General features: G+C 38.4%; 2 non-coding genes across 2 annotated transcripts; both read right to left on the bottom strand.

The window, feature by feature from the left end:
- Positions 1 to 6,477: 6,477 nt before the first annotated feature.
- On the bottom strand, positions 6,478 to 6,583 carry LOC128284553 (small nucleolar RNA R71). The gene has a single exon (XR_008274977.1). It is a non-coding gene; the product is annotated as a small nucleolar RNA R71 (small nucleolar RNA).
- A 6,166-nt stretch (positions 6,584 to 12,749) lies between these two features.
- Positions 12,750 to 12,856, bottom strand: LOC128284867 (small nucleolar RNA R71). Its single transcript, XR_008275287.1, has one exon. It is a non-coding gene; the product is annotated as a small nucleolar RNA R71 (small nucleolar RNA).
- Between the last annotated feature and the right edge of the window lie 712 nt (positions 12,857 to 13,568).

Genomic DNA, 13,568 nt, shown 5'->3' with positions numbered 1-13,568 from the left:
AAGCTTCTCCGGAATACAACCGGATATAACCACATGCACGAATGCCCTTGGGTCTTAGCCCGGATAGAACGACTTGCACGAATGCCTTCGGGTCTTAGCCCGGATGTAGTCACTAGCACAATTGCCTTCGGGTCTTAACCCGGATATAATTTCCAGCATAAATGTCTTCGAGACTTAGCCCGGATATCATTCAATTGCTCATGCACACATATACATCAATAATCATTTCACATTCATATTTCATTTTCAGTTACTAAGGCTCAAACACAAACATATCACTAGCATAATCGCCGGGACTTAGCCCGGTATCATTCAAATACTCATACACACATAAATCAATAATCATTACACATCCATATTTCATTTCACATAATTCAAGTAGGGTCATTTCTTGAGGACTTACCTCGGATCTTGTCGAACGGCTTCAACGGCTATTCGATCACTTTTTCCTTCCCTTTATCGGATTTAGCTCCCTTTGCTCTTGAGCTTAACGAATGCAAGTAGAAGTATTCAATATTTTCTCAATAATGTTTACTTGTTAATCACATTCAGCATCTCATATCAACTCATTTTATTATAAACTATCAATCGACTTTTAAACCAAAACGCCATTATAAGGCCGATTGTTCTTGGTCATACATACACGAAATCAAAAATAAATTCCAAGGTTTTCACATTATAAGGTACTAAGTCGAATACACTTGCTAGGTTCACATACATTCTTCATCAATTTCTTCTTTAAACAAACACATTTAAGCATTCCTTTCAGATTATCAACTCCAACCACATTCATTACTCAAGTATAGTAATTTCACATTCGGCAATAGTATTACATACAATAGCCGATTCTTCTTACTTTGTATTTGTGCATCTATTTGATCATTAGTTTAGTTCAAACACCCATACACCAAGATTCATCAAGTTTAGCATGAAACACAAACCTTAATCCTCAATGACCACTATGGTAGAAAATCCTAGTCAACCCAAAATCACAATTTCTAGCATGGGTTACCTAGAGAACTTGGTAACTAGCTCAATTTCATCTAACGTTTCAAGAATTCACATGAATTTCTCACTTTATTTATAGCTTAGAAACCGAATGGTTGCTCCCTTAGAATCGGCCAAGAAGAAACAAGAAACAAAAACTTGTTTCTTTCACCCATCCACCATTTCTCCTTAAAACACAAGACAACAATCATTTTCCTCCATTTCTTCCATGGTCGATTACCCACTATCACCACACAATCAAGATCTTGACAAGGCTAAGTAGAAAACTTAGTAACTAGCTTGATGTATGCTAATATTTCAAGAACTAACATGAAATCACTTACCTTATTCCAAGCTTAAGGGTGACCGATTGGCTATCTCCCTTCTTCCTTTGAGGTTCGCCAAGCTAAGGAGGATGAACACTTTTCTTCCTTTCTTTTTTTTTTTCTTTCTTTGTTTTTGTTTCTCTCATGTACGGCAAAGGGGGAAGCATCCACACTCATTTTTTTTTCATTCCTTTACCCATGCTCTTATTTTATTATTTCTAACATCCACCACTAGCAAAACATGTTTAAGACATGTTTTCTTTTGCCCATCTTCATTACCATGGCGGCCACTTCCTTTTCTTTGGGTAAATTGACATGCAAAACCATTCTTTTGCATGCATATACTATTAGACCATTGAAAGATTAGCCTATCACCTTTCAACAATGTTTCATATAAGTCCATTTTAATAAATTCACATAGAAATGATCAAATTAATGCATGCAACTTTCACACATGCATTTACTAACATCATAAACATAGAATATAACTTTTAATTACTTATAAGACTCAGTTTAGTGGTCCTGACACCACTTTCCGACTAAGGTCAAATTAGGGATGTCACATGTATCTTTTCTAACTCAGAAGGCAATGCTAGCTGATAAGCGACTGGTCCAACTCGCTCGATAATCTCATACGGTTCGATGAATTGCGGACTCAATTTGCCTTTACGACCAAATTGAATTATTTTCTTCCACAGATATACTTCCAAAAACACTTTATCCCCGATTTGAAACTCAATATCTTTTCGTTTCAAGTTTGCGTAAGATTTCTGATGATCTGACACTGCTTTCAAACTATCACGGATCACTTTCACTTTTTCTTCAGCCTCACTGATCATATCAACCCCGTGAATCTTATTCTCGCTTAGCTTAGTCCAGTATAATGGTGTTCGACACTTCTGACCGTATAAAGCTTCATACGGTGCCATTTTAATACTTGATTAAAAGCTATTATTATACGCAAATTCAATCAATGATAAGTACTTTTCCTACATACCTTCAAACTCAAGAATGCAACATCTTAGCATATCCTCGAGTATATGAATAACTCGCTCGGATTGACCATTTGTTTGCGGGTGAAATGCGGTACTAAAATGTATCTTTGTACCCAGCGCATCTTGTAGTTTCTTCTAAAATCTCGATGTAAACCACGGATCTCTATCCGAAACAATAAATATAGGTACCCCGTGTAATCGAACAATCTCTAAAATATACAACTAATCAAGTTTGTCAAGCGAAAAATTTGTACGCATAAGAATAAAATGAGTTGATTTTGTCAACTAGTCAACAACAACCTAGATTGCATCTTTCTTACACGAAGGTAAAGGAAAACCCGAAACAAAATCCATAGTCACTCTATCCCATTTCCATTCAGGAATCATAATCGATTGCAATAAACCAGATGACACTTGATGCTCAGCTTTAACTTGCTAACAAATCAAACAATTCGAAACAAACTCTGAAGTGTCACGTTTCATACCATGCCACCAATAGAGTTGTTTCAAGTCATTACATTTTCGTGCTTCCCAGATGAACAGATAAACGACTAATATGTGCTTCGTTCAAAATCATATGAATCAACTCTGAGTTTCTCGAAACACATATTCGGCCTCTGAATCTTAAACAGTCATCAGAATCAACTTTAAATTCTGAATCAGGGATCGAATCACACTGAGCTCATTTTGCTAACATTTCATTATCAATTTTCTGAGCTTCACAAGTCTACTATAAAAGTAAAGGTCTTGCTTTCAAATCAGCTACAATCGATCCATAATTAGATAGAGCCAACTGAGTATTCATTGCACGCAGAGCAAACAAAGATTTTCGACTTAATACATCAGCAACAACATTTGCTTTTCCCTGATGATAGTCAATTACTAGCTCATAATCTTTTAGCAATTCTAACCATCTTCGCCGTCGCAAGTTCAGATCTTTCTGAGTTACCAAATATTTCAAACTTTTGTGATCTAAGTAAACATGGCATTTCTTACCGAACAGATAATGGCGCCAAATCTTCAATGTAAATACAATGACTGCTAACTCTAAATCATGAGTCGAGTAATTCTTTTCATGGGGCTTCAGCTGTCCCGAGGCATAAGCTATGACTTTGCCTTCCTGCATCAAAACACAACCCAGGCCATTCAATAATGCATCACCATAGATTACAAATTCTTTACCCGATTCTAGCTGTACTAACACTGGAGCTTCAGTTGAAAGAGCTTTCAACTGATCAAAACTTTTCTGACATTTCTCAAACCATTCAAACTTTACATCTTTCTAAAGCAATCTCGTCAACGGAGTCGCAATCATTAAAAAGACTATCATAAATCGTCTATAGTAGCTAGCTAGTCCCAGAAAATTGCGGACTTCAAGCACATTTTTCGGAGGCTTCCAATCCATTATTGCAGAAATCTTGCTCGGATCAACTCGAATACCCGATGTTGATACAATATGCTCCAGAAAACCAACCTCGTACAACCAGAATTCACATTTACTGAACTTTGCATATAATTGCGCAGAGTTTGCAATACACTCTCAAATGCTTGGCATGCTCAGTTTCATCTCGTGAATAAATCAATAGATTAGCAATAAACACAACAACAAAGCGATCTAGGTACGGTCTAAAAATACGGTTTATTAAATCCATAAAGATAGCAGGAGCATTCGTTAGTCCAAAAGGCATAACTAGGAATTCATAGTGTCCGTACCTCGTTCGGAAAGCTATCTTTGGCACATCAGAGTCTCTAACTTGTAACTGGCAATAACTCGATCTCAGATCTATCTTTGAAAACACTGTAGGCCCTTTATCTGATCAAACAAATCATCAATCCGCGGTAAAGGGTGTTTGTTCTTGATTGTCACTTTATTCAACTGTCAATAGTCTATATACATTCTCATCGTGCCATCTTTCTTTTTCACAAACAACACGGGAGCACCCCAACTCAAGAAACTCGATCTTGCAAAACCTCTATCCGTCAGTTCTTGCAATTGAGCTTTCAATTCTTTTAACTCAGTCGGAGCCTGATAAACCGTAATTTATACATATTTTTACCCCATGCTTAACGCATTTTATGGATGATTTTTCCTTAGAATTGGTGAATTTGATGCTCTTAATGCCTTAATTTCATGTTTTATACTTAGGTGAGCATAGGAGAGCGAAAGGAACGAGAAACGAGCCAAAAACTGAGAAAATTGGCCAAAATACAAAATCAACATGGCCTAGACTTCCTCACATGGGCATACCAGACGGCCGTGTCAATTTGGCAGAATTGAAGCACGACTCGCACGGGTAGACCACACGCCTGTACCTATTTAACAGGCTTGACCACGGCCTGAAGTAATCGCACACGGGTGTGTCACATGAGCGTGTCTCTACCGAGCCCAAGTTGAGTCCAATTCAGAAAAGGCTAATTTTGAGGGCTTTTCGGCATTCTAAAGCCTATAAATACGCCCTAAAGGAAGAGGAAAAGTGACACAGAGAGAAGGAGGCAGGAACTACTCAAGGGAAGCCGATTGATCCATCTCAAAAGCTAGAGTCACCATAAAGACTGAAGATCTCCCCTCAATTTCCCTTCAGGAGTTTTGGGTTTTCTTTATGTTTTGTATTCATTATTCTTCTGAGATGTTTTCCTTTTTAGTTATGAACTAAATTCCCTAAATATCTAAGGGGAATGAAACCTGAGATGAATCTTGTTATTATTTTCTGAATTGGATGATAAATATTTAACTTGTTCTTAATTATGTGTTCTTAATTCTTGTTTTGATATCTCAGGATACTGATTCAAGATAAGCTTTTATTTAGAGGAGGAATAGACCCTGTCTAAGAGTACATTTGTTATAATTAAGTGGAGTTGATTGCGCGCCTACACATAGGGTGACAAGATTTTACCAGATTAGGGTGAAACCTAATAGGGGATCCATAGATCGAGTTAATGCAACCCAAGGGTGTTAATTAGAGAAAAGTCTCAATTATTCAATCTAGGGATTAGATGTTATTAGTCCTGAATAGGGATAATAACATAACTTAGGGATCTTTACGGGACAAGTTAAATGAATAAATCGTCCGATTCGGAGCTAGAATAACAAGTAAAGTCTAGGTGGATTTTTCCTTAGGTATTGTTTTAATTCAATCATTTTCCAAAAGTAATTCCCCAATTTTTCCTTAAGTATTGTCTTAATTCAATCATTTTCCAAAAGTAATTCCCCAATTCTACTTTCTGCAAATTCTTAGTTTAGATAATTAGTTAGTTAAAACAAAACCCCCTTATTCTTAGGCTAGATAATAAAAAGACAGTCATTACTAGTACTTTTAGTTCCTTTTGGTTCAACAATCCGGTCTTGCTAAAACTATACTACTATTCGATAGGTACAGTTTCAAGAATGATTCTTTATAAATATTTAAAACCTATCACACAAAAATCGCGATCAAGTTTTTGGCGCCATTGCCAGGGAACTAAGATATTAGGAACGCTCAAATTTTATAACTTTAGCCATTTATTTTTCTTGAAATTTAATTTTAAGTTTAATTTTGTTATTATTTATTAATTTTATTTTTCTTTCTCTTGGCAGGTTTTTATAGTTTATGACTGCAAGAAACCTATCAGGACCACTACTTTTTGAAGAAGAAATAGATCGCACAGTTCGCAGAAACCAAAGAGAAATAAGGCGAAGCTTAAGATACAAAGAGAATGAGCAAGAGGATGATACTCAACCCCAACCAAAGAGATGGCTGAAAACCAAGACAATCAACTACCTCCTGCGATACACGTTGAACTAGCAAATCAGAATCCTGCTACTCGTACTATGTATGATTGTGCTAAACCTACTTTAACAGGAACTGAGTCAAGTATAGTTAGGCCTGCTATTGCTGCAAATAATTTTGAACTAAAACCTAACACTATTCAAATGATACAACAATTTGTTCAGTTTGATGGTTTGCAGGATGAGGATCTGAATACTCACTTGGCAAATTTCCTGGAATTCTGCGATACATTTAAAATTAATGGCATTTCTGACGATGGCATTCATCTTCGGATATTCCTTTTTTCATTGAGAAACAAAGCTAAACAGTGGTTGAACTCGTTACCACGAGGGTCAATCACCAGTTGGGAACAAATGATCGAAAAATTTCTATTAAAATATTTTTCGCCGGCTAAAACGGCCAAATTACGTAATAATATCTCTTCGTTTGTTCAGATGGACTTAGAAACTCCTTACTATGCATGGGAGAGATACAAGAACTTACTAAAAAGGTGCCCTCACCACGGGTTACCGCTTTGGCTACAGGTTCAAACATTCCATAATGGCCTGAATCCTTCGACTCGACAAATGGTTGACGCAGCTGCTAGCAAAACCATCAATAATAAAACACCTAAAAATGCTTATGAGTTTATTGAAGAGATGTCACTGAATAACTATCAGTGGCAAGTCATGAGGACTAAGCCAACTAAAACAGTAGGCGTTTATAACGTCGATTTGGTTACTATGCTGTCAAACTAGGTAGAACTTCTAAATAAAAAGATTGATGGTTTACTTGGTTCTACTCAGGTACATCCAGTAATGAGGTGCGAGACGAATGGAGGAGGAGCATGCACAGAGTATCAACCCTTCAACCCTAGCATCGAAGAGGAACAAGTTCAATATATGGGTAACAATAACTCTAGATCCCAAATTAACCCAACCATCCCAAATTCTCGTAGGGCGGTCAAGGAAATCAAGGACCACAACATCCTCTGGGTTTTCAACAACCACCCTATCAACAGGAAAAGGAACCAAACCTTGAAGAGATGTTGTCTAAATTTATCTCGGCGTCAAAAACCCATTTCTAGAACACCGAGACAGCACTTAAAAATCAACAAGCGTAGATCCAAGGGCTTGAAACTCAGATCGGCTAGCTTTCCAAACTAATCTCCGAACAACCATAAAGTAGCTTGCCAATTAATACTGAACCCAACCCAAGGGAACAACTCAACGCGATTAATGTTCAAGATGAAGAAGGATTTATTGAGCCTGAGCCTGAACCGAGGCAAGAAACTGTGGTAAGCAGAGGTCAAGGTAAGGTAGGTCATAATAAAAAAAATCAGTGAATGTCGAATATAAACCTCGTGTGCCGCGACAAGAAAAGACCACTCAAATGAACAATTTGGTAAATTCCTTAAACTTTTAAAAAAATTACATATTAACTTACCGTTTATTGAAGCTCTATCGCAGATGGCAAACGCAATGAAATTTTTAAAGGAGCTTTTAGCAAATAAATGGAAGTTGGACGAGGCGTCGCATGTGGAGCTAAATGCAGTTTTCTCAGCTATTCTATACAATAAACTACGTAACAAACTAAAAGATCCAGGGAGTTTTACGATTCCTTGCTTAATTGGGAGTTTAGATGTTAATAATGCATTAGCTGATTTAGGGGCTAATATTAACGTCATGCCCTACAAAATGTTCAAACAATTAGGTCTTGGGAATCCCAAACAGACTAGGATGAGCATTCAATTAGCAGATAAAACTATAAGATTCCCTAAGGGTATTATTGAAGATGTGCTAGTTAAATTCGATAAATTTATATTTCCCGTTGACTTCATTATTCTAGACATAAAGGAGGATAGCAACACTCCTTTGATTTTGGGATGGCCCTTTTTAGCAACTACTAAAACAATTATTGATGTTGGCATAGGTGAGCTCACACTCCGTGTGGGAGACGAAACAATCACCCTTCAAGCTCGCAATTCTGGCGCCACATCGGAAATTGAAGGTGATCGTCTAAACCATTCTACTAAAATTAACACTATGGTACAACCTACTTTGCAGAAAATGAGTCTGAAGGAAACACATGAGTCATTCTCAAGTAGTAGCAGAGGACCTATTCATGAAGATAAAAGGCTACAAATTGAGGAGCTAAATGAATGACGGACGCAGAAACTGAGAACACATGATAAACCAAAACTACGCCAGGACGAGCTCAACACCTTCTCACGTCAACTTAAGGTTGGAGATAAAGTCTTATTAGATGCTGCAGATCCTAACATTGTCACTACCACACCGAACGAAGAAATCCCTCTTATGGTACTTAGCATTTTCCCATTCGGTACAGTTGAGGTAAGTCATCCCAAGTTCAGCACTTTTAAGGTAAACAACACTCATCTAAAACCTTATTTTGATGAGAATGATAGCAGGAATGAGGAGTATAAACTCCTCGAACCACCATGACCATTCAATGGAGAGGTAAGTCGAGCTTAGACTATAAATAAGCACTTCTCGGGAGGCAACCCGAGCACTAACAATATTAATTTCTTCAAATTTTAGTATTTAACACCTAACTTACTAACAGAGATCTTGAATACAGGTTTTTCCACACAGACACGGCCAAGAACACGGGCGTGCTTAGGGCCGTGTGAAAATAAGGGAAAGATTTCCCTAACACGGGTTATGATAAATCGCCACAGCCGTGCGACATGGTCGTGGCTGAACCTGCCAAAACAACATGGGCGTGCGACACGCCCGTATCTAAAACCCGTGGTTGAACCTATTAAACGAACACGGGCGTGGGCCGACATACACGGCCATGGGAGAAGCGAACAAAGCCAGGCACGGTCGTGCAATACAATGCCATAAATTGTTAAGAATAGGTTATTCTAGAATAAGTTGTGGGAAAATAGGTTGTTTTTTTTTTCATCAAAAGTCGCACCCACACGCCCAAGGAACACGGGCGTAGACTAAAAGTCAAACGAACCCAAATTCAAAATTCGCGAGTCACACGGGCAAAAATTGGGGAACACGAGCGTGTTCCCTGGCCGTGTGCCTCAAAATCTATTTATAAATAGGCTGCACTATTCATTGTCTTTTTCACCCAAAAAAAAACGCTAACCCAAGTCCATACGCCCTCCCTACCACGCCCGTGCACCCGTTCGAACTGCATTTTCGACACCCAACCTCTCTCCTTTAGCGTTTGTTTACTCCTTTCTCTTTTATTTCACTAATTTATAATGCTATTTATCATAGTAATCTATATTTTTCATAGTATTTTCATCTTTCTATCACTCAAATGTCATTTATAGAACAAGTTATCATCTTTTCCTTGTTCAAATTCTTATTCATTACATGATTTCTCTACTCCACTTGATTAGTTAGAAGTGCATATTCATGGTTAGGATAGTTGAAATATTCATGCCTCTTGTGTTGACATTTATGTTCATTCGTATAGTATGATACATTCCTCTTTTCCATTTTTACTTATATCACCATGCTAATGCTACAAAAGTAGGTCATTGAACTTATTATTTTTGCTAAACTTAGTAATTGTGGCTGAACATATTTATGGATTTTCCTCTTCGAATTTAGTCGCATTTTCCCCTATCTACTCATCATGACGAATTAATGTATCCAATTGCAGGCATACAATGTCGTCTTCACGTGGTAAAAAGGCCGCTGTCCCTACTTCAAAGAAAAAGAAGGGAGCGTCATCTTCTTCGGGTCCTACCGCAGAAGTTCGTCACCCTTTCTTGAGGTTCCCCATCAGGCCCTAAGAAAAACATTTCCAAATACTCCAGGCCCAACCTTTAATTGCGGGCTGCTGCATCGACTGGGCTGTAGTAGAAAAAGTTTAATTGGTTGATGCGATTCGGGCTCTCCTAACCACCGACCCTTGGGAGCTTTTCTTTGGGATCATTGAGCTGTCGTATCTCGAGCTCACGCTGAAATTATGCTCCACATTTCATCTTAAGACCGTGATGACGAGCTACGATGATCCTAACACGGTACAATTTTGCCCAGGCGGATTAGTCCGCTAGCTCAGCGTCCCAGAATTCGGTACTGCACTGGATTTATATACAAAGGAATTCAAGGAGGAGAATGACTTACATGCTCTCAATCGCCACATCCATCGTTCTCCTTAACGGTGCTGGGACGCACTAGTACCAGGCGCGACCACCTACAATCTTAGCCACTCCAAGGCATCGACTCTCCCTCCATCTCTGAGGTACCTACATGCCATTTCGGCTCACATGATAATAGGAAGGCGAGAGAGCACTGTCGTCGTCAATACTCACGACGCCTACTTTCTATGGTGTATGTCACACGGGCACGTCATTGACCTTGCCTATTTCATTACCCTTGCCATTCAACACCAGATGGAACGGCATAGGAATGGGGTCATCTCTATTGGCCCTTATGTAACGCGATTGGCTCGACACTTGGGGCTCCTCAACACCGCGGCCCAAGAATCATCCTTGACCCTCATTGGCCAAATGTCTCCACAAGGCATCTCGAGCATGCTTAGCATGAGGATGATCGAAAAGCGCTGATAAATGCCAAATTATACATAGTTTTACCCCAAATACCTAGCATATTTATGGATGTTTACTACTAGATTTGTGGATTTTGGTGCTCTTAATCCGGTTACTTCATGTTTTGTACTCAGGAGAGCACCAAGAGTCAAAAGGAGCCAAAAACAAGCTAAAAGGGGACAAAACAGACCAAATCGAGAATATCACACGGCCTAAGCCTTGCCACACAGGCATCTCACACACCCGTGGCCTTCGGGGGTGTCGACCAAGGTTTACATGATTCACACGGCCTGGCCATTGAGCCCACACGGCCGTGGAAATTTAACGGATTGAACATGGCCTGGCAATCATGTCACACGGCCGTGGCACACGGGCATGTCCCTTTTTCAAAGAGTTGTATTTTACACGGAAAAGGGTACTTAGGGAGGAAGAAAGCCAATCCAAAGCCTATATAAACACCCTAAGTATGACCCAGAGAGGAGGCCTCTTCCAGAACTTTTCTGGAATACAGAACCACACGCCAGAAATTACTTGAAGGAAGCCAGACGATCCATCCCAAAAGCCAAAGCTACTCCAAGATTGAAAATCTCTCTCGGAATTCCTTCAGGGGTTTTAGAGTTTTCTTCATGTTTTGCTATTTTTATACTTTTGAGATGTACTCTTATTTTATTATGAACTAAACCCCTTAGATACCTAAAGGCGATAAAACCTATGATGGATCTTGTTATTATTATCTGAACTGTATGATAAATACTTGATTTGTTCTTAATTATGTGTTCTTAATGCTTGAGTTAATATTCCGGAAATTAATTCATGATTTGATGTGCTTATGTAGAGGAGGAATAGACCCTGCCTAAGAGTAGATTTGGCATAATTAAGCAAGTTAAACGAACGCCTAGAAATAGGGTTACGAGATTTTACAGGATTACGATGAAACCTAATACGGGAGTCCATAGAGTGATTTACTGCTTCCCTAGGGGTTTTAATTTAAGAAAGAAATTTCGATTAATTCAACTGAGGGTTAGACGTTATTAGTCTCGAAAGGGATAATAACATAAGTTAGGGAGTCTCACGGATCAAGTCAAGTGAATAAATCGTCCAGTTCAGAGTCAGATAACAAGTGAAATCTAGGTGGATTCCTCCTTGGGTGTTGTCTTTATCAATTGCTTCTCTTCAAGTCTTTTTCCAAATTTTGTCTTCGCTTTAATTAAATTAGTTAATTAGTTTAGATAATTAGTTTGATAAACAAATCCTTTTATTCCTAGGCTAGAAAATAAAAAGATAGTTATTACTGGTACTTTTGGTTCCCTTGGGTACGATATCCTGATCTTGCCAGTACTATACTATTGTTCGATAGGTGCGCTTGCCTTTTCGTTGTGATAATAGTTAGTCTAGGTTTGATCTTCATTTTAAATATTTATTACTTGTTACGAATCACGCGATCAAGTTTTTGGCGCCGTTGCCGGGGAAATGAAGGAACACTAAATTTTTATTACTTTAGCCAATTATTTTTCTTGCAATTTTATTTTATTTATTATTTATTAATTTACTTTTTCTCTCTCTTGGCAGGTTTTTATAGTTTATGACTAGAAGAAACCCATTAGGACCATTACTTTTTGACGAAGAAATCGATCGCACAGTTCGTAGAAATCAAAGAGAAATAAGGCGTAGTTTATGATACATGGAGAACGAGCAAGAAGACGATACTCAAACCCCAACCAAAGAGATGGCCGAAAACCCAGGCGATCAGCTACCTACTGCAATTGCAGCTAATTAAAATCCTGCTCCATGTACTATGTATGACTATGCTAAACCTTCTTTAACAGGAACTGAGTGTAGTATAGTTAGACCGATTATTGCTGCGAATAATTTTGAACTAAAACCTAACACAATTCAGACGATACAACAATTTGTTCAGTTTAATGGTTTGTAGGATGAGGATCCCAACACGTACTTGGCGAATTTTATTGAATTTTGTGATACATTCAAAATCAATGGCGTTTCTGATGATGCCATTCGTCTTCGGTTATTTCCCTTTTCACTGAGAAACAAAGCTAAACAGTGGTTGAACTGGTTACCATGAGGGTCTATCACTACTTGGGAACAAATGACCGAGAAATTTTTACTAAAATATTTTTCGCCAGCTAAAACGGCTAAATTAGGTAATGATATCTCTTCTTTTGTGCAGATGGATTTAGAAACACTTTACGATGCATGGGAGAGATACAAGGACTTACTGAGAAGGTGCCCTCACCATGGGTTACCGCTTTGGCTGCAAGTTCAAACGTTCTACAATGGTGTGACTCCCTCGACCAGACAAATGATTGACGTAGCTGCTGGCGAAACCATCAACAATAAAACACCGGAAGATGCCTATGAATTCATAGAGGATATGTCACTAAACAACTATCAGTGGCAAGTTATGAGGATAAAGCCAACGAAAACAGTCAGCGTTTATAACATCGATTTAGTCACCATGCTCTCTAATCAGGTAGAACTTCTCAATAAAAAGATTGATAATTTTCTTAGTTCTACGCAGGTACATCCAGTAATGAGGTGTGACTCAAGCAGAGGAGGTGTGCATACAGAATACCAATCCTTCAATCCTACAACTGAAGAAGAACAAGTCAACTATATGGGTAACAATAACTTTGAATCTCAAAATAACCCATACAGTAATACCTATAATGCAGGTTGGAGGAACCACCCAAATTTCTTCTGGGGTGGTCAAGGGAATCAAAAGCCACAAAATCCTTAGGGTTTTCAACAACCACCTTATCAACAAGAGAAGAAACCAAACCTTGAAGAGATGCTTTCTAAATTCATCTCGGTGACAAAAACCCATTTCCAAAATACCGAGACATCACTTAAGAATTAACAAGCATCCATCCAAGGACTCGAAACTCAGATAGGCCAGCTGTCCAAACTAATCTCCGAATGACCATAAGGTAGCTTACCAAGTAATACTGAACCT

This window comes from Gossypium arboreum, chromosome 11, assembly GCF_025698485.1.
Source record: "Gossypium arboreum isolate Shixiya-1 chromosome 11, ASM2569848v2, whole genome shotgun sequence".
Classification (NCBI taxonomy): Eukaryota; Viridiplantae; Streptophyta; class Magnoliopsida; order Malvales; family Malvaceae; genus Gossypium; species Gossypium arboreum.
Note: the sequence above shows the minus strand (reverse complement) of the source record. Positions and strands in the feature narration are given on the sequence as shown.